The 25,250-nt window shown below is 37.9% G+C and overlaps 1 pseudogene; it reads left to right on the top strand.

Moving 5' to 3' along the window:
- The first annotated feature begins 260 nt into the window (after positions 1–260).
- Positions 261–3,296, top strand: LOC141522782 (serine/threonine-protein phosphatase 4 regulatory subunit 3A pseudogene; annotated as a pseudogene).
- Positions 3,297–25,250: the final 21,954 nt, after the last annotated feature.

Here is a 25,250-nt window from a genome sequence, read left to right as displayed (position 1 = left end):
TATTTTCCAGCATATGGGACACCTTCACCAGCAGTATATTAATGCTTTTGTCTTTAAGCATCAATTATTCCATGTTAATTATTTTGTCTTTTATCATTTTTGCAATATGATCTTCATATTTTCCAAATTATTAGGGATTTGAAGCAATCTTTCATATGATTGTGAATAACAAACTACTGTTGCCAGGGTTGGTTTAACCAATTTAAGATTGAGAGACATTGAATGGTGAAAGAATTCACACACAGGGCCTCTCTTGAGGGATGAACCAAGATGGCGGCTGCTTTGGCTCCGTGAGGGAGGAGGAAGGAGCGGCGGCGGCCGAGAGGGGACCCGGCGTTGGGAAGGGCGCCCCAGGTTCTCTACTTTTGGAGTCCAAAATTAATCCTAATACTGCATAACAGAAGCAGCAGGATACTTTGATCGTGTGGTCTGAAGCGGAAAATTATGACTTGGCCCTTAGCTTTCAAGAAAAGGCTGGATGTGATGAAATATGGGAAAAAATATGTCAGGTTCAAGGAAAAGACCCTTCTGTGGACATTACTCAGGATCTTGTGGATGAATCTGAAGAGGAATGTTTTGATGATATGTCATCACCAGGTTTGGAATTGCCATCTTGTGAATTAAGTCGACTTGAAGAAATTGCTAAACTTGTGGCATCTTCTTTACCTTCCCCCCTTCGTCGTGAAAAACTCGCATTAGCACTGGAAAATAAGGGCTATTATTAAAAAGCTCATGTGTGTGAGGACTTGGAAAATATTGAAGGACTACACCACTTATATGAAATTATCAAGGGAATCTTCCTTTTGAATCGAACTGCACTTTTTTGAAGTTATGTTTTCTGAGGAATGTATAATGGACATAATTGGCTGACTAGAATATGATCCTTCTCTATCCCAGCCACGAAAACACAGGGAATTTCTAACAAAAACAGCCAAATTTAAAGAGGTGATTCCTACATCAGATCCTGAGCTAAAGCAGAAAATTCATCAAACATACAGAGTTCAGTATATACAAGATATGGTTCTACCCACCCCTTCAGTTTTTGAGGAAAACATGTTATCAACACTTCACTCCTTCATCTTTTTTAATAAAGTGGAAATTGTCGGTATGTTGCAGGAAGATGAAAAGTTTTTGACAGATTTGTTCGCACAACTAACAGATGAAGCAACAAATGGAGAAAAAAGACAAGAATTGGTTAATTTTCTTAAAGAATTCTGTGCATTTTCCCAACCCCAAAACAGAAATGCTTTTTTTAAGACATTGTCAAGTATGGGCATTCTACCAGCTCTAGAAGTCATCCTTGGTATGGATGATGCACAGGTGCGAAGTGCTGCTACTGATATATTCTCATACTTGGTTGAATATAATCCATCCATGGTACGAGAGTTTGTCATGCAGGAGGCACAACAGAACGATGATGATATTCTGCTTATCAACCTCAGGATCTTGTGGATAGAACATATGATTTGTGGCACAGATCCTGAACTTGGAGGAGCAGTCCAACTTATGGGACTGCTTCAAACTTTAGTTGACCCGGAGAATATGCTAGCCACTGCCAATAAAACTGAAAAGACTGAATTTCTGGGTTTCTTCTATAAACACTGCATGCATGTTCTTACGGCTCCCTTGTTGGCAAACACGACAGAGGAGAAACCTAGTAAAGATGACTTTCAGACTGCTCAGTTATTGGCACTTGTGTTGGAATTCTTAACATTCTGCGTGGAACACCATATCTACCACATAAAGAATTACATAATTAATAAGGATATCCTACGGAGAGTACTAGTTCTCATGACCTCAAAGCATGCCTTTTTGGCATTATGTGCCCTTTGGTTTAAGAGAAAGATCATTGGGTTGAAAGATGAATTCTACAATCGATACATAATGAAAAGCTTTTTGTTTGAACCAGTAGTCAAAGCATTTCTCGATACATTTTAATGTATCTCGATACAATTTAATGAACTCTGCCATTATAGAAATGTTTGAATTTATTAGAGTGGAAGATATAAAGTCATTAACGGCTCATGTAATTGAAAATTACTGGAAAGCACTGGAAGATGTAGATTATGTACAGACATTTAAAGGACTAAAACTGAGATTTGAACAACAAAGGGAAAGGCAAGATAATCCCAAACTTGATAGCATGCATTCCATCTTGAGAAATCACAGATATTGGAGAGATGCACAAACATTAGAAGATGAAGAGGAAATGTGGTTTAATACTGATGATGAAGATATGGAAGATGGAGAAGCTGTGGTACCTCCATCTAAAAAAACAAAAAATGATGAAGATATTATGGAACCAATCAGTAAATTCATGGAAAGGAAGAAATTAAAAGAAACTGAAGAAAAAGAGGTGCTTCTGAAAACTAATCTTTCTGGTCGCCAGAACCCCAGTTTCAAGCTTTCCCTCTCCAGCGGGACAAAGACTAATCTTAGCAGTCAGTCATCTGCAACTAATTTACCTGGGTCTCCAGGATCACCTGGGTCTCCAGGTTCACCAGGATCTCCTGGATCTGTTTCTAAAAGCACATCTCAGATGGCAGCTATTACTACAAAGGGTGGACTCGTGGGTCTCGTTGATTATCCTGATGATGATGAAGAGGATGATGAAGATGAAGATAAGGAAGAAACTTTACCATTGTCAAAGAAAGCAAAGCTTGAGTCATAATGGCAACTGCCTAAGATCAGTTCCTGTTGAAAAAAACTGGTTCTCTACTAAACACCCCTCTCCCTCTCCCCCCAAAAGATCCACAACAAAGCAGCAGTATCTTGTGAATGACTGACATAGATCAGCCTTATACGCTTGACTTTCTGCTAATCAAGTGCCAATTCAATGGAGCAGAAGAAGGGGGAAATTATACATTTAGGGGAAAGACTTTTAAGCCTTTGAGCTTTCCAGCTTGGACCATACATTGCCCTTTTCTCAGGGAAGGAAATGGAAACAAACAAACAAAAAAAAGCCAACAGGGCAGGAGTTTTGTTAATGGAACTCTGGATTGGCTGGTCAGTTGCTACAATCAATATATGCTTTCTTGGACCATGTATGAAACTCAGAGGAATGGGCTTTTCTGGCCTAATTCTTCACTAGTAAGAATGCCATCAGTTTCTTTGTACAAAGAGACCTGCCTTTAAAATCATACATTCTGAACATTTTAGTCAAGCTACAACAGGTTTGGAAAAACCTCTATGGAGGAGGGGCTGAGTATAAAGTTTCCTCTTTTTATCTGTTCCCTTTGCCCTTCAAACTGCAGATTTTTTTTTAAAAGTGGGGATTTGTCCTTACTTGATTAAAGATTGAGTGGAATTCTAAAAACAAAAAAAAGAGAATTCACACACAGACCTGGGATTTTAAAACTGCTCAGTATTTATTATTCAAGCATGCAAAATGTACAGATTAATATCTTTTCTCCTCCTGGAGAAGCTGTAAGCACTTTGAGGATAGGCTAGGCAAGGTTTGAGAGAAAGAGAGATGGAAAGAGAGAGACAGAAAGACAGAGTCAGAAGCAAACAGAGGCAGAGAGACAGGCAGACAGACAGAAACAGAGAGGGAGACAGCGGCAGAAAGAGGCCAAGAGAGAAAGAAACACACAAACACACACACACACACACACACACACACACACAGAGACAGAGAGACAGAGAGACAGAAACAGAGAGACAGAGAACCAGCCAACTGGGCTAAAACTTGGTGAGTCTGCTTTTTATTTTCTTGCCTACTTTCTGTGTACAGTTGGGGGCTGGTAATGAGGAGATGTTAGGAATATAATAATGGAATAATAGGAGTCAATTTATATTACAGGAGCAGATAACATTTTTACAAAATTGAATAGTGTATAAAGGGTTACAAAATCTATTTCCAATTATGAATCTCTTATGTCCGTAACTCCCAGCATCATAGTCTTTTGCCCATGATTCCCTGCATCACTACATTTTCTAAAAAGAAAAGTCACAGAGCCAAATCACAGAGCACTGTCATCCTAAGGTGCCTCTTTTTTCCATTTGTATCTCAGCTCCATTTGTATCCCTACCCCCTCAGTTATAGGACTGAATATATTTCCTTTAAAGGACTTTGCCAGTTTTCTCCTCCCTCTTCCTTCTTTCATACCAAGGACATGGTAAGGTTTGAACAACTTTTCTTTACCATTTCAATTAAAAGTATAGCCAGAGGCTTGTTCCTTGATGGAAAAGAGGTGGGGGAGGGGTTATGAACAGATAAATGTGCAAAGGTGCATCTTGATTGGTTGCCTGCTTCTCCCTCTATTTCCTATTCTGGTGCTACATGAGTAGAAGATTGACATTCTGAGCAGGATTATACCGGGCTTCAGTACACAACAATTCACATTACGCTGAGAGAAGGATCACTATTATGTTACTCTCCAACCTGCTGTGCGCATTCATAGCCTTCATCTGCCTTGGTATGAACAGTTAGCAAGTGGGAAATTGAGTCATTGATGGAAAGTTGGTTGGGCATGTCAAGAGGTTTTGTGCTGGTGAAAGAGAAGGAGGGATAGGTACTAGATTGCAGTTGCTTTTGCTTTGTGGTTGTCTGCAAATACTTTGAATCATGTTGGGAATTTCTTCAGTTTCATGTTTTTATACCCCTCCACAGGAGCTGGCATGGCACAAACTGTCACTCAAACCCCAACAGCAATATCTATGCAAGAAGGGAAGGCTGCAACTCTCAACTGCAAATATTCCACCAGTTTCAGTTATTATGCTTTGCTCTGGTACAAGCAGTCTCCTAGTGGGGAAATGGTTTTCCTTATTTATCAGCATTCAGAAGATCAAGTATATGCACATGACAATCGATATTCTGTGAACTTCCAGAAAGCAACCACCTCTATCAGTCTCATCATCTCTGCCTTAGAGCCTGGAGACTCCTCGGTGTATTTCTGTGCTATAGATCCACAGAGAGAAATATGACAAGGAAAGCTTTACAAAAACTTCTTCAAATAACAAGAGATCAGATATCTACCAACTGCAGCATCCAACAGATAATCTGAAAACCCAGAATGGAAGTGGGCTGGGACCAAAGATGGCTGTACATGGTTTAACTGAGGATCTGGAAAGGAAATCACTGACTTTATCCAAGGAAACACATTTTCATAGTTGACCTCAGAAAATGAGCAATGGTATTTATGAGTCATAGTCCTCAAAAGTATTCACATCTTTAAACCCATTTCCCACAACAGCTAATAGATAATAAGTATACTGAAGGAAGGTTTCTGTAAATTGTGTCATGTTAGTAGTGAGTAGTAGCAAAAAAATGTAAGTAGATAAATCTATCTTTTTGGAGCTAGGAGGACTTTAATTCAAATTCAGTCCCAGACATTTAGTAGCTGTGTGGCCTGGGCAAATCACTTAATCTAGGTGTGTCTCAGGTTTCTCATTCATAATAAAGGGATAAAGATAGCAACTATTTCCTAGGGTTAGTGTGTGGCTCCAAATGAAATATTAATTGTAAAGTGTTTAGCATATAGTAACCATTATATAAATATTAGTTATTATTATTATTATTATTATTATTATTATTATTATTGTCATCATCATCATCATATCTATATGTCTGCAGCTAGGTGGTACAGTGGATAGGGCACTAACCTTGAAGTCAGGAAGACAGGAATTCAAATCTGGCCTCAGATATTTGACACTAACTATGTGACCTTAAGTAAGTCACTTGACCTGACTGCCTGGCATCCAGGGCCATTTCCAGTCATCCTGATTCATATCTGACCATGGGATCCAGATGGCTCTGGAGGAGAAAGTGAGGCTGGTAACTTAGCACAGCACCCCCTCATTCAAATCCAGTTCATGTGCTTGTCATGGCATCACCTACCATGATATCATGGCTTTCTTTGAAGATGAAGGACAGGGGTGGCTAGGTGGTGTAGTGGATAAAGCACTGGCCTTGGAGTCAGGAGTACCTGGGTTCAAATCTGGTCTCAGACACCTAATAATTACCTAGCTGTGTGGCCTTGGGCAAGCCACTTAACCCCATTTGCCTTGCAAAAAAAAAGAAAAGAAAAGAAAATGAAGGACAAACATTGCAACTATATACCATACTTTTTCATCCTTGCTATCATTCATTTAATACTTGAAAGTATGTAGAAAATTTGTCATAGCTTTCTGTCTTTGTTTCCCCAAAGCCTAGCTTGGTATGCAATAGGTACTAGTAAAAGTCTTTTTATTGATTAACTAACCTCTGGTTAATTCTCTCAGCTTTATCAACAGCTTCAATTCCTTCCTGAGAGTTTTCCTCATTATCCCATCTTCTATGATCATTCCATGAACTTTGACTAGACTTCTTAACTCCTCATATACAGCAATCTCCATCCAACTACATGGTCACAATTTAGATTTCAATGTCTTTCAGAAAGGTACCTCCTTCAAAATATGGAACACCAAAAAACCATTCAGTCAAGAATCTGTTCTTCTTCTCTCTTCTCCATTCTTATTCATACAAAATCTTGTTTTTTTAAATTTCTACTTGAGGGAAGTTGAGAAGTCATTAAATAATCTGGGTCTTATTTTATACATTTACAAATCAAATCAGACTAGATATTTTATGGATTCTGTCCAACCTTAAATCATTACCTTAAATTAAAAAGCAGTTGTGAAACCTGGGAAAGACCTTAATTTAAAAAAGACCAAGATCTCCCACTGCATCCAGAGCTATTGCTAGTTTTCATGACTTTTCTTTTGCCATTATACTTCAATATCGCTGGAGTAGAGACTGAGGCTGAATACTTTGCACATCTCTGTCTCATTTAAAGTCAATTAAAATATCACTTTCTTGGTGTCAATGGTCCTCTTTGAAAATATAGAGATAAGAACTTGATTATATTTTTATAATAATAATAATAATAAGCTACTAAAAATAAAGTAAAATTAAGATATCACTTTCATTGTGTCAATGGTCCTCTTTGAAAATATAAACACTTGATTAGATTTGTTACAATAATAATAAGCTACTAAAAATGAAGTAAAACAAAATAAAAAATGACTGAGCACAGGAAAAATAATCATAGACAGTTACTTTGGTATAAAAGAAGATCTGGTCTCTTTAGAAGAAGGTTGTGAGGTTAAAAAAAAGTCACTCTTATCCCCAAAGAATAATATCAAATGGTCACAGATCCAAAAGGAGCTCTTGGAAGACCTTTAAAAGGTATTTAAAAAATCAAATAATAGAAAATGAGGAAAAAATAGGGAAAAATAAAAACAATTCAAGAAAATTATGAAAAGAAAATTAATAAATTGGTAAAAGGGATCCAAAAGCTTAAGGGAAAAAAATAATTCATTGAAAATTAGAATTGGGCATGAAGAACTGAATGACATTATGAGATACCAAGAAATAATAAAACTAAAAAAGAAGAGATCTGAAATCACATTAGAAAGGCAATTTATCTGAAAAAAAGAGATATATGAGAGACAATATAAGAATTGTTGGAATACCTAAAAGTTATGATTAAAAAAAGAAACTGGATATGATGTTATAAGAAATTATTAATGAAAATTGCCCTGAAGTTCTAAAAAGTTACAGCAGAAATAGATAAAAATAGAAGAAAAAAATACTCTGTTCCAAGAAGAAAACTTAAACAAATGTCATAGCCAAGTTTGAAAGCTCCCAGGTTAAGGAAAAAAATATTGTAAGCAAAAAGGAAAAGTAGCAATTCAAATACTGCAGAAAGACAGTTAAGATTTCTCAAGAACTAGCAGTTTCTACTCTTAAAGGGGACATATCTTGAAACATTATAATTTGAAGAGAAAAAGAGCTGGGGTTGTGTCCCAGAATAACTTACTCATCAAGATTGAATACAATCCTGAATTTAAAAAAAAGAAAAGGACATTCATGGAGGCAAAGACTTTTTAAATATTTGCAACAAAAAGACCAGAACTCAATGGAAAATTCAATATAAAAGATTCAAAAGAAATATGAGGAAATATTAAAGATAATAATAAAGCACTCTTTGAGGTCAAACTATTATATATATGAAAATGTTATTAGTATTTTTGATTCATATTTTTCCAATTATATCTTATGAAAGTTTTTCAACATTCAACCACTTGCATATTTATGTTACACATTTTTCTATCACCTTTTCTTTTCATCCCCTTCCCTTCAATGGCAAACAATCTGGTAAAAGCTGCACATGTACATTTGTGTTTAACATGTTTGCCTATGAGTCATTTTCTGTATGAGGAATGAGAACTAAGGGAAAAGAAAGAAAACTATGGGATAACAATGAAAAAGAACATAAGAAAAGCTTTAAAAAAGTGAATATAGTTTCCATTCAGATTCTGTGGATTTTTATTTGCTCATTTTTCTCCTTAAGATGTGGATGGCATTGTGCATAACAGGTCTCCCAGGGTTGTCCTAGACCTCTGAACCTGATGAAAGGAACAGCATCCATCATAGTTGATCAGCTTGAAATGTTGGTAATATGTACAATGTTCCCTTGATTCTGCTCCCTTCACTCAGCATAAGTTTGTGTAATTCTTTCCTTAGTTCTCTAAAGTCCAACCATTCATAGTTTCTTATAGAACAATAGTACTTCATAACACTCATATACCATGGTTTGTTCAACCCTTCCCCAAGTAAAGGACATCCCCTCAATTTCCAACTCTTTGTCATTATAAAAAGAGTCATTATAAATATTCTTGAATATATCTGGTTTTCCCATTTTTTTATGATTTCTTTTAGATATAGTTCTATTATTGGTTTACTGGATCGAAGAGTAAGATCATTTTTATTGATTTTTTGGGCATTGTTCTAGAATGGTTGGATTAGTTCACAATCTGCCGGTAGTGCATTAAAGTGACAATCTTCCCACAACCTCTCCAACATTGATCATTTTGTCATCTTTGTCATCATTTTTTTCATCTTAGCCAATCTGATAGATATGTGGTAGTAACTCTTAGTAGTTTTAATTTGTGTTTCTCTAACCAATAAAGATTTGGAGCATTTTTTTCATATGATTATATATAGTTGTAATTTCTTCAGTTGAAAATTTATTGATTATGCTCTTTGACCATTTATCAATTGGGGAATAACTTGCAACCTTATAAATTTGATTCAATTTTCTATAAATTTAAATTTTTTTTTATCAGAAATCCAATGTGTGAAAATTGTGTCTCAGTTTTCTGTTTTCCTTCTAATCTTGCCAGCATTGATTTTATAATTACAAAACCTTTTTAATTTAATAGAGTCAAATTCATTTATTTTGCAATTTATAATATACTCTGTTTCTTATTTGGTGATAAATTTCCCCCTTTCCATAGATCTGGCATATAAAGCATTTCTTGATCTGCTAATTGGTCTATGGTATTGCCTTTTATGTCTAAATTCTGCACCCTTGACCTCTTTATAATTTAAGTTGTGAGATGTGTATCTTTGCCTAGTTTTTGCCATAATATTTTCCAGTTTTCCCAGAAGTTTTTGTAGAATGAGTTCTTATCCCAGAAACTAATGTCTTTGCATTTGTCAAACTATAGATTACTATTGTCATATACTACTGTTTCTTTTGTACCTATTCTAATTCACTTGTACATTATTCTGTTTCTTAACAGACACCAGAAAGTTTTGATGACTGCTACTTTATAATAGAAAAGTTAAGCTATCTTCTTTTGTATTGTTTTCATCAATTCCCTGGATATTCATGACTTTTTAATGTTTCAGGTGAATTTTGTTACTATTTTTTCTAACTCTGCAAAATAGTTTTTTGGCAGTTTGATTGATATAGCAATTTAATTTGGGTAGAATTGTCATTTTTATTATATTAGCTTGACCAAACCATTAGCAATTGATGTTTTTCCAGTTGTTTAGATAAGACTTTATTTGTGTGAAAAATATTTTGTAATTGTGTTCATAAAGTTTCTGGGTTTGTTTTGAGAGGTACTATTTTATGTTGTTTACAGTTATATTAAGTGGATTTTTTTCTTTCTATCTCTTGTCCTTTGGCTTTGTTGTTCTTAGAAATGCTGTTGATTTATATTGCTTATTTTATATCCTGCTAGTTTACTGACATTGTTAATTGTTTCAAATAGTTTTTGGCTGATTGTCTAGGGTTCTCTAACATACTATCAGATCATCTGCAAAGAATGAAAGTTTTGCTTCCTCGTTGTCAATTCTAATTCCTTCAATTTATTTTTCTTTTCTTATTGCTAAAGCTAACATTTCTAATACTATATTGAACAGTAGTGGTGATAATGGGCAACTTATTTCACCTTGATCTTATTGGAAATGTTTCTAGTCTATCACAATGATTGTTGCTTTAGAGAGATATGGCTTATTACTTTTTTAAGATTTTATTTATTTGAATTTTACAATTTTCCCCTAATCTTACCTCCCCTCAACCCCCACAAAAATCAATTTGCCAGTCTTTACATTGCTTCTAAGGTATACACTGATCCAAATTGAATGTGATGAGAGAGAAATCATATCATTAAGGAAGAAACATAAAGTAAAAGAGATAGCAAGATCAGACAATAAGATATCCGGGTTTTTTCTAAATTAAAGGTAATAGTCCTTGGTCTTTGTTCAAACTCCACAGTTCTTTCTCTGGATACAGATGGTATTCTCCATCTCAGACAGTCCCAAAATGTCCTTGATTGTTGCACTGATGGAATGAGCAAGTCCATCAAGGTTGATCATCATGCCCATGTTGCTATTAGGGTGTACAATATTTTTCTGGTTCTGCTCATCTCACTCAGCATCAGTTCATGCAAATCCCTCCAGGCTTCCCTGAAATCCCATCCCTCCTGGTTTCTAATAGAACAATAGTGTTCCATGACATACATATACCACAATTTGCTAAGCCATTCTCCAATTGAAGGACATTTACTTGATTTCCAATTCTTTGCCACCACAAACAGGGCTGCTAGGAATATTTTTGTACAAGTGATGTTTTTACCCTTTTTCATCATCTCTTCAGGGTATAGACCCAGTAGTGGTATTGCTGGATCAAAGGGTATGCATTATTTTTGTTGCCCTTTGGGCATAGTTCCAAATTACTCTCCAGAAAGGTAGGATCAGTTCACAGCTCTACCCACAATGTATTAGTGTCCCAGGTTTCCCACAACCCTTCCAACAATGATTATTGTCCTTTCTGGTCATATTGGTCAGTCTGAGAGGTGTGAGTTGGTACCTTAGAGATTCTTTAATTTGCATTTCTCTAGTAAGTAATTATTTAGAGCAGTTTTTCAGATGACTATGGGTCACTTTGATCTCCTCATCTGTAAATTGCCTTTGCACAGATATAGCTTATTATTTTAAGAAATTCTTTATTTATTCCTATACTCTGTAGTGTTTTAACAGGAATGGCTGCTGTATTTTGTCAGAGGTTTTTTCAGCATCTATTGAGATGATCATATGATTTCTGTTGATTTTGTTACAGATATGTCCAATTATGGTGAGCGTTTTCTTAATATTGAACCATCCCTGACTACCTGGTATAAATCCTGCTTGATCATGGGATATTATCCTGGTAATAATTGCAATTTCTTCACTAAAATTGTATTAAAGATCTTTGCATCAATATTCATTATGGAGATTGATCTATAATTTTCTTTTTTCTGGTAGTCTGATGATTCATAGATTTTTCTGTCCTGGATCTATTTTCCAGGTCATTTGTTTTCCCTAAAAGGTACTTTACATTCTCTTCCATTTTTCAGGCTTTTTATTTTGTGTATGAAATCTTGTACTCTTTCAGATTAATTGATTTCTACTTGTTCAATTCTAATTTTTAGGGTTTTATTTTCTTCACTTCCTTTTGTGTTTCTTTTTCAAGGTGTTGAATTCTCTGGTCAATTTTTCTTAATTTTCCTGCAGGATTCTCATTTCTTTTTTTTCCACTTTTCTTCTTCCTCTCTTCTTCAGTTTTTTTTAGTTTTTTATAAGCCTTTTGATGAACTTTTGGATTTGAGTCCAGTTCATAAAGTGTTTTGAGATTTCCTTGTGAGTGATTTTTCACTGATTTATTTATTCTTCAGACATGGTATTATTATCTTCTTTGTCTGTAAATTGTTCTCTTTTAGTTTTTTTCTCATTCTTATTGGGTATAGTGAGTACAGATCCAATTTTCTTTTCCTGGGGCTGGAGTCTAATCCCTGACTTGTCATTGGTCATGATGTTCCTAAGGGGTTCTGGCCTTGTCTTTGCAGAGGTTCATTTCCTCCTTTATGTCCAGGTTCAGGCTCAGCAGTGGTTTGTTCCTGACCCAGTTCTGTCTTTTACCCCAGTGTTCCCTGGGGTTTGAGGTTGGGACCCTCCCTATTAGCTTGCTATCTAGCTGCCACGACCTCTGTTGTTGTCAAGCTGCTGGGACTTGGATTGCACTGTGACTAAAAGCTTCCTGCTGGCTTTCCCACTATCCCACATCCTGGTCTTTACTTCCTCTCTTCCCCCAAAGAGACAGACCTGCACTGAAAATTCTCTGAGATGTCTACCATTAAAAACTACTTTGAATCTTCTCTTTTTCTTGAAGGGATCTGTTGTTTGAATGTCAGAGCAGACTTCATTTATCTTTGGTAGGGAAAAGTTCTGGAAGCATATTAGCTTCACACAACCATCTTGGTTCTTCCCTGTTAGTCTAGTATAATATATATTTGATCCAGCCTTTTACCTTAATTCTGTGGTGTATCTCTGCTTCATATGTGTTTCTTATAAACAATATATTGTAGGATTTTGCTTTATAATTAATTCTTCTAATTGCTTCTGTTTTGTGGGAGAGTTCATCCCATTTACATTTACAGTTCAGATTAGAAATTCTGTATTTCCCATTGGAAGTTAGTATGGCAGAAATGTGGATTAGACCAACATCTCACACCTTATACCCTATACCCTAAGATCAAAATGGGTACAGGATTTAGGCATAGAATACATTATTAGAAGCAAACTAGGAGATCAAGGAGTAGTTTACCTGGAAGATCTATGCAAAGGGCAGCAGTTTATGACCAAGAAGAGATGGAGAACATCAGTAAAACCAAATCAGATAATTTTGATTACATTAAAGAGTTTTTGCACAAACAAAACCACTGTAACCAAGATAAAAAAGAAATGTAGTGAACTAGGAAAGAATTTTTACAACTAGTGTTCTAGCAAAGGACTCATTTCTAAAATATACAGAGAACTGAGTCAAATTTATAAAAAAAAAAAACAAGCCATTTTCCAAGAAGGTCAAAGGATATGCAAAGTCAATTTACAGATGAGGAAATCAAAGCTACCCATAGACATATGAAAAATTGCTCTAAATCATTACTGATTAAATAAATGCAAATTAAATAGCTCTGAGGTACCATCTCACATCTATTAGATTGGCCAATATGACCAGAAAGGACAATGTTCAGTGTTGGAAGGGATGTGGGCAATATGGGACATTAAATGTGGGATATTGTTGGTGAAGCTGTGAACTCATCAAACTTTCTGGGGAACAAGCTGGAATTATGGCCAAAAGGCAATAAAATGTACACACCCTTTGATCCAACAATACCACTACTGGGTCTATACCCTGAAGAAATCATTAAAAAGGGTAAAAACATCACTTGTACAAAAATATTCATAGCAGCCCTGTTTAAGGTAGCAAAGAATTGGAAATTGAGTGAATGTCCATCAACTGACAAATGGCTGAACAAATTGTGATATATGTATATCATAGAACACTATTGTTCTATTTGAAATCAAGAGGGATGAGATTTCAGAGAAGTTTGGAAAGATTCACATGAGCTGATGCTGAGAGAGATGTGCAGAACCAGAAGAACACTATACACCACATAGGGATGATGATCAACCTTAATGGACTTACTCATTCCATCAATGCAATAATCGGGGATAATTTTAGAGTACCTGAAATGGAGAATACTAGCTGTATCCAAAGAAAGAACTGTGGAGGTTAAACAAACATCAAAGTCTATTACCTTCAATTCTTTAAAATGTGTCTTATGTACTACATAATTTTGATATCTCTAATATTTTATTTTCTCCTCAAGGATATAATTTCTCTCTCAACACATTCAATTTTAGTCAATGTATAGCATGGAAACAATGTAAAGATTATCAAACTACCTTTTGTGGGGGGTTGGTGCAGGGAGGAAAGGGAGGGTAGGGGAAAATTGTAAAGTTCAAAACCTTACAAAAAAACTAAGTAGAAATTACTATTATACATAATTGGAAAATAAATAAAATATTAATAAAAAATTTAAACAAAGAAATTTTGTATTTCCCTTCATGCTGTCTTTCCCTGTTTATCCTTTTACTCTTTCCTTTCCTATTATTCCTCCTCAACAATGTTTTACTACCTTTCACCTTTAATTTTTCTTTTAAAATTTGACTTTATATTTGCTTTTTCTTTCACTTTTCCTTTTATCAGTTCTTTCTTCCCCTTTCTTTCTCTCTGCCTTCTCTCACTATTCGCAGATGACATGATGGTCTACCTAGAGAATCCCAAGAAATCATCTAAAAAACTACTGGAAACAATTAGCAATTTTAGCAAAGTTTCAGGTTATAAAATAAACCTCCATAAATCCTCAACTTTCCTATATATGTCTAGCAAGAAACAGCAGGAAGAGCTAGAAAGAGAAATCCCATTCAAAGTAACCTCAGACAGTGCAAAATACTTGGGAGTCTATTTGCAAAGACAGACTCACAATCTTTTTGAAAACAATTATAAAACACTTCTCACACAAATTAAATAAGATTTAAATAACTGGGCAAATAAATATCAACAGCTCATGGATAGGGAGAGCTAATATAATAAAAATGACAGTTCTACCAAAACTAAACTATCTGTTTAGTGCCCTACCAATCAAAATTCCAAAAACTTACTTTAATGAGTTAGAAAAAATTGTAAGTAAATTCATATGGAGAAATACAAAGTCAAGAATTGCCAGGAGCTTAATGAAAAAAATGCAAACGAAGGTGGTTTAGCACTACCCAATCTAAAATTATATTATATAGCATCAGTCATCAGAACTGTTTGGTATTAGCTAAAAAATAGTGGTGGACCAGTGGAATAGATTAGGTGTAAAAGCAGGAGAGGAGTATAATAATCTGCTGTTTGATAAACCAAAAGAGTCTGGCCACTGGGATAAAAACTCCCTCTTTGATAAAAACTGCTGGGATAATTGGAAGTTAGTATGGAAGAAACTTAGATTAAACCAACACCTCACACCCTTTACCAAGATAATATCCAAAGGGTTACAAGACATAGACATAAAAAACAATACTATAAGAAAATTAGAAGATCAAGGACTAGTTTACCTGTCAGATCTATGGAAAGGGGAGCAGTTTATGACTAAGGAAGAGTTGGAGAACATCACTAAAAACCAATTAGATGATTTTGATTACATTAAATTAAAAAGCTTTTGCACAGATAAAACCAATGTAATCAAGATCAAAAGAAAAGTAGTAAATTGGGAAACAATCTTTACAACTAATGATTCTGACAAAGGACTCATTTCCAAAATATACAGAGAACTGAGTCATATTTTTAAAACAAAAAGCCATTCCCCAATTAACAAATGGTCAAAGGATATGCAAAGGCAATTTACAGATGAGGAGATCAAAGCAATCCATAGCCATATGAAAAAATGCTCTAAATCATTATTAGAGAAATGCAAATTAAAGCTTCTCTGAGGTACCACTTCACACCTCTCAGATTGGCCAGTATGACCAGGAAGGATAATGATCATTGTTGGAAGGGATGTGGGAAATCTGGGACACTCTTACACTGTTGGTGGAGCTGTGAACTCATCCAACCCTTCTGGAGAGCTATTTGGAACTATACCCAAAGGGCAACAAAAATGTGCATACCCTTTGACCCAGCAATACCACTACTGGGTCTATACCCTGAAGAGATGAGGAAAAAGGATAAAAACATTACTTGTACAAAAATATTTATAGCAGCCCTGTTTGTGGTGGCAAAGGATTGGAAATCCAGTAAATGTCCTTCAATTGGAGAATGGCTTAGCAAATTGTGGTATATGTATGTCATGGAACATTATTGTTCTATTAGAAACCAGGAGGGATGGGAATTCAGGGAAACCTGGAGGGATTTGCATGAACTGATGCTGAGTGAGATGAGCAGAACCAGAAAAACACTGTACACCCTAACAGCAACATGGGAGTGATGTTTAACCTTGAAGGACTTGCTCATTCCATCAGCGCAACAATTGGGAACAATTTTTGGCTGTCTGCAAAGGAGAGTACCATCTGTATCCAGATAAGGAGCTGTAGAGTTTGAACAAAGTACAAGGACTATTCCCTTTAATTCGGAAAAAAAACCCAGATATCTTATTGTTTGATCTGGTTACCTCTGAGAATTCTGTTCTCTTTAAGGATATGATTTCTCTCTCATCACACCCAATTTGGATCAACATGGAAACAAAGTAAAGACTGACGGAGTGCTATCTGTGGGGTGGGGGTGTGGGGAGGGAAGCAAGATTGGGGGAAAATTGTAAAACTCAAAGAATATCTTTAATAAAAATTAAAAAAAATAAAGAAATTAATTTCCTTTCTCAATGATTGTTTAGTTGATTCAGGCTGGACAGTGTATATGTAACGATTACTAGATATATAGTCGGGTATCATAGCCTAATTCTACTATTTGCTAGCTGTGTGATCTTGGACATCTCACTTCACTTCTCACCTCAAGGCTTTAGTTACATCTTTTGATGGAATTGTGATAATAATGTTTCCTTGAACAATCTCACAAAATCACTGTGCCAAAAAAGGGGCATTTAGTGAACCAAGCATTTATTTCCTAAGTAGATCAAGATTTCTTGATATTTTCATGATGTACCCTATAGATTCCTTCTTAAAATTATATTTTAAGTGCCAAAGGAGCTAGAGCACCAAGACTCAGCTTTCTGAGTTAAATGCTTAACTACTAGCTGTGTGACTAGCTAGCAAGTCATTTAACCTTAATTGCCTCAGTTTTCTAATATATAAAATGATTTGTAGAACAAAATAGCAAACTACTGCAGTATCTGTGCAAAGACGACCTCAAATAAGTCATAAAGACTTAGACGACTGAAAATTGAATAAAACTATAGCAAACAACAAGTATTATATAAGGTCCAAGTTTGGGGGTGGGCAGACAGAGATAACTAGAAACTAAAGCAGAGGTCAGCAAACTAGAGTGACTGAGGGTGAAGGGGAAAACCATAGTTTGCCAAACCATGAACTGGAGGAAAGAAGAATGTTTCAGAATGGAGATTAGATTTGCATCAGACTTCATTAAATTATGGTGGAATATCAACAAGTGGAACAAGTGGAAATGATTTTGAATGCATAGACTACAAAAAGTAGTATGAACAAAAAGGGTCAGAAACAGAAAGATGAGAGATAAATGCAAAACATGGTGAATAAATTATCATTGTTATAATATAAAATGCTTGGAGGGGGTGATATGAGATACAGTTGAAATATAATAATAATAATAACTGATATCCATACAGTGCTTAAGATTTGAGCCTCACAACAACAGTCTATGAATTGGGTTCTTTAGGTATTATTTTCCTCGTTTTACAGATAAAAAAACTGAAGTAGACAGAGGTTAAATGCCTTTTCCATGGCTACACTGTTAGAAAATATCAATAGTAGTATTTGAACCCAAGTTCTCTGACATCAATCTTACTTCTGTCTCTTTTGACTACACCATGTTGTTGTCTATCATGACATTTCTGAAAAGCAAGAGGTTTTTGTCAGCACCTTTTTACTGGAATATACTTCAAAGTAGCAAGAATACAATCACTCTGCATCTTTTCTTTTTCTCAGAATATAGCAAATAACATGTGTAAAGACAAGACACCTTCACAGTATTTTTAATTTCCCAACAACTTATAAAATACTTTAAAGTTTGCAAGTACTTTCCCTGTAACAAATATTGAAGCAAGTAGTACAATATCATACTCAAATTACAAACAAGAGCATTGAGATTTAGTAAGATCATGAGAATGTCCATGAATACGTGGCTAGTAAGTTTCAGAACCAGCATTTATCCTCAAGTCTCCTAATTCCAAGTTCAGTCCTCTTTCTCATTGACATCATTATGTCAAATGTATTCTTTTTATCAGTGATGAAGAGAAGGGTTTTTTTGGTCTTTGTTGGGTTTTTTCGCCCCAAAGCCCCATATTTCTCTATCTGGCTTAGCTTAGATGTACCTGAAATATGTTTTGACCAATGAGACTCCCCTCTTCATATTCAGCATTAGCCCCAAGGTCTTTCATACACCAATCTATATTCAGGAACTTTGACCTTTTTGCCGAGAATGATCTCTTCTTATTTTATAAGAAAATCTACAAAATAAGATAATGAACCTCTGGACTATCTGCCTATGTTGTTCTGGGAGAGAAAACGCCCAAGTTTTGTGTCTAAGCAAATGAAAATTTCTCATTTAAGATCCCATATTGCCCATAAATTTGAATTGCACCTTCACTCTCATGCTTCTCTATGCTTCTTATGTTTTTAATTTCTAGGCATTCAGACAGAAGTTCAGTAGTGGCAATATGAGAACAAGCTAAAAAATTAGGGGCAGTCTCTAAAAGCATTACCGCATAGCTAGGGGGTTTGACATCATAAATTATTGAATAGACCAATATCAATGGGTCTGGGATGCTTTCCTCTTCTTTCTTTCACCTCCTAGAGTCTCTCATTTTAAGATGCATGTCAAGTACCATATTCTAGATGAAAACTTACTTGACATTTTCAGTTGGCAGTATTCTCCTGCTCAAGTTACTTTGTCTTTAAATCAGTTTGTATAAAATTTGTATTCATACTATTTATGTATGGAAGTCTTGTCTTTCCCATTAGAGCATAAACTCTTTGGGGGTAGGGATTGTTTGTTTACCTCTTCCTACTTGTAGGCCATTAGCCAGCACAATGCCTGCTATTCTCTAATGGAGATACTAAATCACAGAAAACCATTTTTGAAACAAAGGTAGACTGTCACCAGAAACAATTCGAATAACTTGTGAATATTTGCTAATTTATGACCTGAAAATAAAGGAAAACACAATCAGACTCCAAACCAAAATTATCTTCTGGATTGCCCTGAGTGATTTTTCCCAAACAAGTCTCTAGTCAACTCAGCACAGATCTGTAATATCTTGCAACTAAAACTGGAGTTGGAGAAGCAATGTAATGTAGAAGAAAGAGTATCATGGCATTTTGAATTCAAAATCCAAGATCTGAGTCTTGATTTCAACACTATCTATGTAAATCTGAGCAAATCAGTGAACCTCAGTTTGCTTATCTGTAAAATGGAGCTAATAATATCTATATTAGCTATCTTACTAGGCTATTGTGAACATAAATCATTCCAATAACTAAGATTTGTTATGACTTTATTAAAATTTTAATGTTGCCAATGGACAGACTATCCCTCTGACTTGGAATTTTTTCACAGCACACCTTCACCTCTGAGAATCCTTCCCTCCCTTCAAAGTTCGATTCATATACCTTTTCTGATCCCACCCATCAACCCAGTTTTCAGTGTTCTTCCTTCCAAAATTATTTTGTACTTTAATTCAATTTACAATTATAAAACATTCCCTTTATAATTTATAAACCAAAAAACTGTATAAATATGCTTGTATTTTTTACTTCCACCCCCAGGAGATTGAAAGATAAGAATAATTTCTGTATTTGCATCTATTCTCAGCACCTAGAACAGTGGTTTCTATATAGGAGGTACTTCATAAATGTTATTTGGATTAAGTTAAATTGAATTGAACTAAAGTAAAATGAATTAAAAATTTTAAATCCAGTTCTCTCACTAGTATGCCCATTTGTTAGGCAATAAATTACCTTCTCATTCCCTCTGTTGTTTTGACTTATTTCCATATACCTAAGCCCTACTTCCATGTCCACTCCCCATTGCCCTGTTCATTCAGAATTGAAAATCCCCTTTCTTTACCCTTTGTAGTATCCATGTACAAATCAGATAGTCTGTTTGCTATTGATTCTCCAGTGCCAGAGTTCCTCCAACACTATCCTGTTTTTAAATTGCTGTAATGGTAAATTGCTGTAATGCTGTAATGAGAAAATTTCAATAGTGTTAGGAGGTCTGGAGTAGTTAAACATAATGTAAGGAGAAGGTATTGTCAATGTGCCATGACACCAAAAAAAAGTTAAAAATTCTTGTTTGAGACACTATGCTCTTTCTCTGACAAAATTTCCATCTGTTTTTATGAATCAATCAACAAGCACTTATTAAGCATTCAGGTCATTAAGGCACGCAAATGCTGGGATATAAAATCAAAAGAAAAATATTTCCTGCTCTCAGGGAGTTTACATTCTAAACAGAGGTGAGAAGACATACATATCTAAATATATACACAAGACATATAAAATGAATAGAAAATAATTTTAGGAAGGAATACTAACAGTTTGGGATTAAGGAAGATCATTTGGTGAAGGAGGTGGTGCTTGAGCTCAGCTTTGAAGAAAGTGAGAGAATCTAAGAAGAGATGTGAGGAAGGAGTACATTCTAGGTGTGGGGGACAAAGGTACAAAGAGTGAAGGCAGAATATATGTGAATGATAGCAAGATCAATATGTGGTCATGCAAAGAGTAAGAGATGAAAAGCCTAGAATGGTTGGCTGAAGTAAGTAAGCTTTAAATGTCAAAAGAAGAGACTAGATTTCACAGGAGAAGCATTAAAGAGTCTCTAGAGTTTGTTCCTCAGGAAGAGTCTATTTTTCACTCAGTTGTTTCATCATGTCTGACTCTTCATGATCCCTTTTGCTAAAGAAACTGGAGTGGTTTGCCATTTTACAGCTCATTTTATGGATAAGGTAAAGGAGGCAAACAGGCTTAAGGCATTTTTCCCAAATCACACCATTAAGAAGCATTTGAGACAAGATTTGAAACCAGGAAAAGAAATTTGGGTGACTACAGATCCAGAACTCTATCTATCTCTCCACTCAAACACCACCATTCTTTGTATCCCCCCCCCAATAAGGATACATAATAGTTCCTAACATAGCAGGTACTCAAGAAATTGTTGAACAAATGAAAAAAAAATACTGTCATCTTTATTCATATGTTAGCCTGGATCCTTCTCCTCACATGAACTTAATCTACTCTTATGCTGTCTTCCTTCATCTAGCACTGTGTCTATGACCCCTATCTTTGGAAATGGATCCATATGGTATCTTGTCAGGCATACTCCCATTCTCCAACTCCAACTGAAGAACCCCTTCCTTCAAAATATAGCAGTCAGAAATGTGTTCCTAAAAAGTAAACATTAAAATGTCATGTTACAAAAGCAAATTATATTTTACAAAGTGACTTTCTCACAAACAACCCTGTGAATTGGATAAAGCAAGAATGAACTCACTAACTCAATTGAAGGAAAAAGGGTTTGCCATTCAACACAACTCTAGTAAGAGGGGATTATACAGATGGTGCAGTGGGTAGAGAGTTAACTCTGAAACTGTGTGGCCTTGGGCAAGTCACTTAACCTGATTGTCTCACATTCAGAGCTATCTTTACTCATCCTGATTCACCACTGGACCCAGATGGCTCCAGAGGAGAAAACAAAGATGACTTTGCACCCTCATTCAAATCCAATTCATATGCTTGCCATGGTATGACCTCCCTCATTTCATGGTCTTCTTCAAAAATGGACAAACATCCACAGTAAGAGAGAGAACTGGGTATCAAATCCACCTCTTCTGACTTCATTACACTATATGATATAGTGAATATAGGCTATACTCACATTTTTTTTCAGAATTGATCAACCCTTCCCATGGGATCAGCTGCCCAGATAAGGAGAAAAATGGAAAATTGAACAGAGATATCTAAGTGTAGTTTAATAACTGTACTTCTGTGTTGGGGGCGGGGGGAAGAGGCTTGGCGGTCGCTTAGAGGGGGAAACATAATCACCTTATAAGGGAATGTTACAGAACTCGGCCCCTCATTGAGTAAGAGTTCATGGGAGGGAGGACAGAGGGGATAAAAGGGTCTGCTGAGAGGTGGGGGGACAGCGGGAATGTGATCACAGAAGAATAAAGACTCATGACCCACCTCAGGCGCTCTGTCTGGTTCTTCCCCCATCAAAGAGTGGGGGCCGGAGGTACCCCGAAGACTCACCACGCGTTGGACTGGTGAGTAAGAGGACGGACTAGCATTAAGAAGCCGGCGTTGTAAATAAAAACCCGGCAAGTGGTGCCGAAACCCGGGACCTGATTTTGCTAGGGAACGTCTGAATCCGCTGGTCGGATTCTCCAGACAGCCTCGGTCGTTTCTGACCGGGAGGAAGGAGAGGGCGTTTACTCTCAGATATTGCCTGAAGGACATACCCCTATTGTGTTGACTATGCTTCCTTTCTCTTCCCTTTTTCCTTCTGCTCTAATCACGCTCCTTGCCATGCTGGCCTGTCTGATTGTGCCCTGCTGCCTCCTTCTCTTTTGCCGAACGGGAACTTTCCAGTTCTGCCACCTGTTAGGATTGCAGCCTCGGCTAGTAGACAGCATGGGGGGCCGGAATAGTATTCCCGCCTTTGAGCCGGAGGAAAAAGAGGCCGTTGCAGCGCAGCTTTATAAACTCTGCGCTAAGCATGGCCGTAAATTACCTATCAAGACGTGCCGTGCTTTTGTTGAGAATATCTGGAACATCTGCCCTTGGGTGCAACATAGTGGGATCCAACCAGATAAATGGAAGGTGGTAGGGCAGCAGATGGCCTCCTATAATGACACCTGCCCGGGAAAACTGACCCCCAAGGATTTTACAGTGTATAAGATAGTGGATGCAGCCCTGCATCCCCAGAAGGTGACTTTGGCACGAACAATCAGCACTCAGGTGGGTAGCTCGTTGGCGGGATCGGATTCAGAGAGCTCAGAGGAAGAGGGAAGGCCACTCCCTCCCCTGTATCCGTGGGAGGAACTTAGAAGAAACAATGGGGGAACAAGGGGCCCCCAGGGAGAAGATTCAGGGCCGGAAGTTTCCGAGCGCGGGAAGGGAGGGGTGCAAACAGCCCTCAGGGGTGGCAGGAAGAGGAGCGTGAGTAGGTGGGACCGGGAGGCTGCTGACGAGGAGGGAGAAGTCCGCGCTGATTGGACAGCTGCCGCGCCCCAGGCTTGGCGGCCCAGCCAGGAAACAGAGGCAAAAAATCCCCCGTGTTCCTTGTCCGCCCTTCAGAGATCCCCTCAAGGGCTCCGCCCATCCGGCCTACTTGCCACCAGTGCCTCCATAGCAATAGAGAAAGGGGAGGAGGTGGACTGGGATGACTGGGGCCTCTACCCGGTATTTACGGACCCCCTTACCGGAGCCCGAGACTACTGCCCTGTCCCTTTTAAGATGCTTAAGGAACTTAAGGAGGCCGTGACTAAATACGGCCCAAGCTCCCCTTATGTAAAAAGACTGATGCAAAACCTCTTTGCTACGCACCCTTGGACCCCTGCTGACTTTGACGAAATTGCAGCCGCGTGCCTAGATGCCTCCTTATATTTAGCTTTTAAGGCTCAGGCCCGCAGAGAGGCCTCTAAGCTGGCAAAATCCCGGGGTTATACTCCCCTGGATTTAGCCATTGACCTCCTGTGTGGAACTGGAGCCTATACTGACCCTGCTGTTCAGGCCCAGTATGGCCAGTTTGAGCTAGAGACTGTTAAAGAAACACATGTTGCAGCTTGGGATAAGATTGGAGCCATGAAAGGGGGGAGAGCCACACAGAAGTTGGTTGGGCTGAAGCAGAGAGCAGATCAGACACCCCTCTCATTTGTGAACGAGGTTAAAGAGACAGTGACTCGTATAATGGGAGACACCCCGGGATCTGATCTACTTATGAGACAATTGATTAAAGAGGGTCTTCGCCCCAAAGGGATCGCAGCCATTAGCAGCCTTCCCCCCGACGCTTCATTAGAAGGAATTGTTGACAAATTGCTGGACATGCCCAGCGAGGATTCAATTCAAGCCTTAGTGACTGCCATGGAGAACCGGGAGGATAGCCTCCTGACCGCCCTTCACAGTATGCAGGTGAGACCCACCTGTTTTGGGTGCGGAAAGCCAGGGCACCTCAAAGCACAGTGCAGGCAGCGGCCCCCCTCCACTTCAGTTCCGACCTGTTATTCCTGTGGAAAGCCAGGTCACATAACCAGGTTCTGCCGATCCAAAGGGAAGTCGGGAAAAGGGAAAGGGAGGGGCCCGGCCGCGGGGCCCCCCCCCGTGCTCGAAGACAGCGGCCCCATTACTGTGACTATCCCCGTGAGGGTTGACTATAGAGAAGGGACACAGCAGAGAGAGATCGGGCCTTGGGAAACCTCGATGATTCCCATTGAGCTAAATATTTTCCCAGCGCTCATCACAGGGGCTGAGAGATGTGTGGACTTAGTCACCCATACCCAGGTCATTTTTGGTCCCGGAAGTCCCACATCCGTAAGGGTCACAAACCCCCACCCCTTTCCCACCTTGGTAAAACAGGGCCAAGAGGTAGGAAAGGCGCTGCCCTTGTGGACCCCTCCCGCTCATGTGAACTGGGTCCACCCGGTCAGCTCTGGGCGACCACTGTTAACCGTCACGGTGGAAAATCAGAAGCTCGAAGGGATAATTGACACTGGAGCCGATTGCTCTGTCATAAATAGGGGACAGTGGAGGCGCGAGTGGCCACTCCTACAGAGCCCTCAAGCAGTGACGGGGGTGGGGGGCAATAGATCTGCCATGAAAGCAGCACACGCCCTACGGTGGTCAGCTTTGGAAGAATCTGGACTCTTCACCCCACTGTGCCTACCCGACCTCCCTTATGCATTATGGGGTAGAGATATCTTGAGCCAGCTTAACCTGACACTTGCCACCCCTGATAGCCTGCGGGGAAATTAATTGGGGCCACTCTAGAGATGAGCTTTTCCCCCAGAATAACATGGATTAATAAGAAACCTATTTGGGTTGAGCAGTGGCCCCTGACAAAAGAAAAGCTCATCGCCCTCACAGACATAGTAATGACCCTCCTGCACGAGAACAAAGTGGAACCGTCCCTTAGCCCGTATAACTCCCCCGTCTTTGTCATAAAAAAGAAAGGGGGGAGTTGGAGAATGTTGATTGATCTTCGGGCAGTAAATGCCAACATGGTACCCATGGGTACCCTCCAACCTGGTCTCCCTATGCCCACTGCAGTCCCGCAAGGGTGGACTATTCATCCCGAGGATAAGATAGAAGAGCCAGAAAGATGGCTCCCTGTTTACAAGATAAGAGACCTTGATTAATGCCCAACCCTACGGGGTGAGAGGAATTTCTTTCTTTTTCAGGCCTTCTG

Source organism: Macrotis lagotis, chromosome 4 (assembly GCF_037893015.1).
Source record: "Macrotis lagotis isolate mMagLag1 chromosome 4, bilby.v1.9.chrom.fasta, whole genome shotgun sequence".
Taxonomy (NCBI): Eukaryota; Metazoa; Chordata; class Mammalia; order Peramelemorphia; family Peramelidae; genus Macrotis; species Macrotis lagotis.
This window is presented reverse-complemented; position numbering and strand designations above follow the sequence as displayed.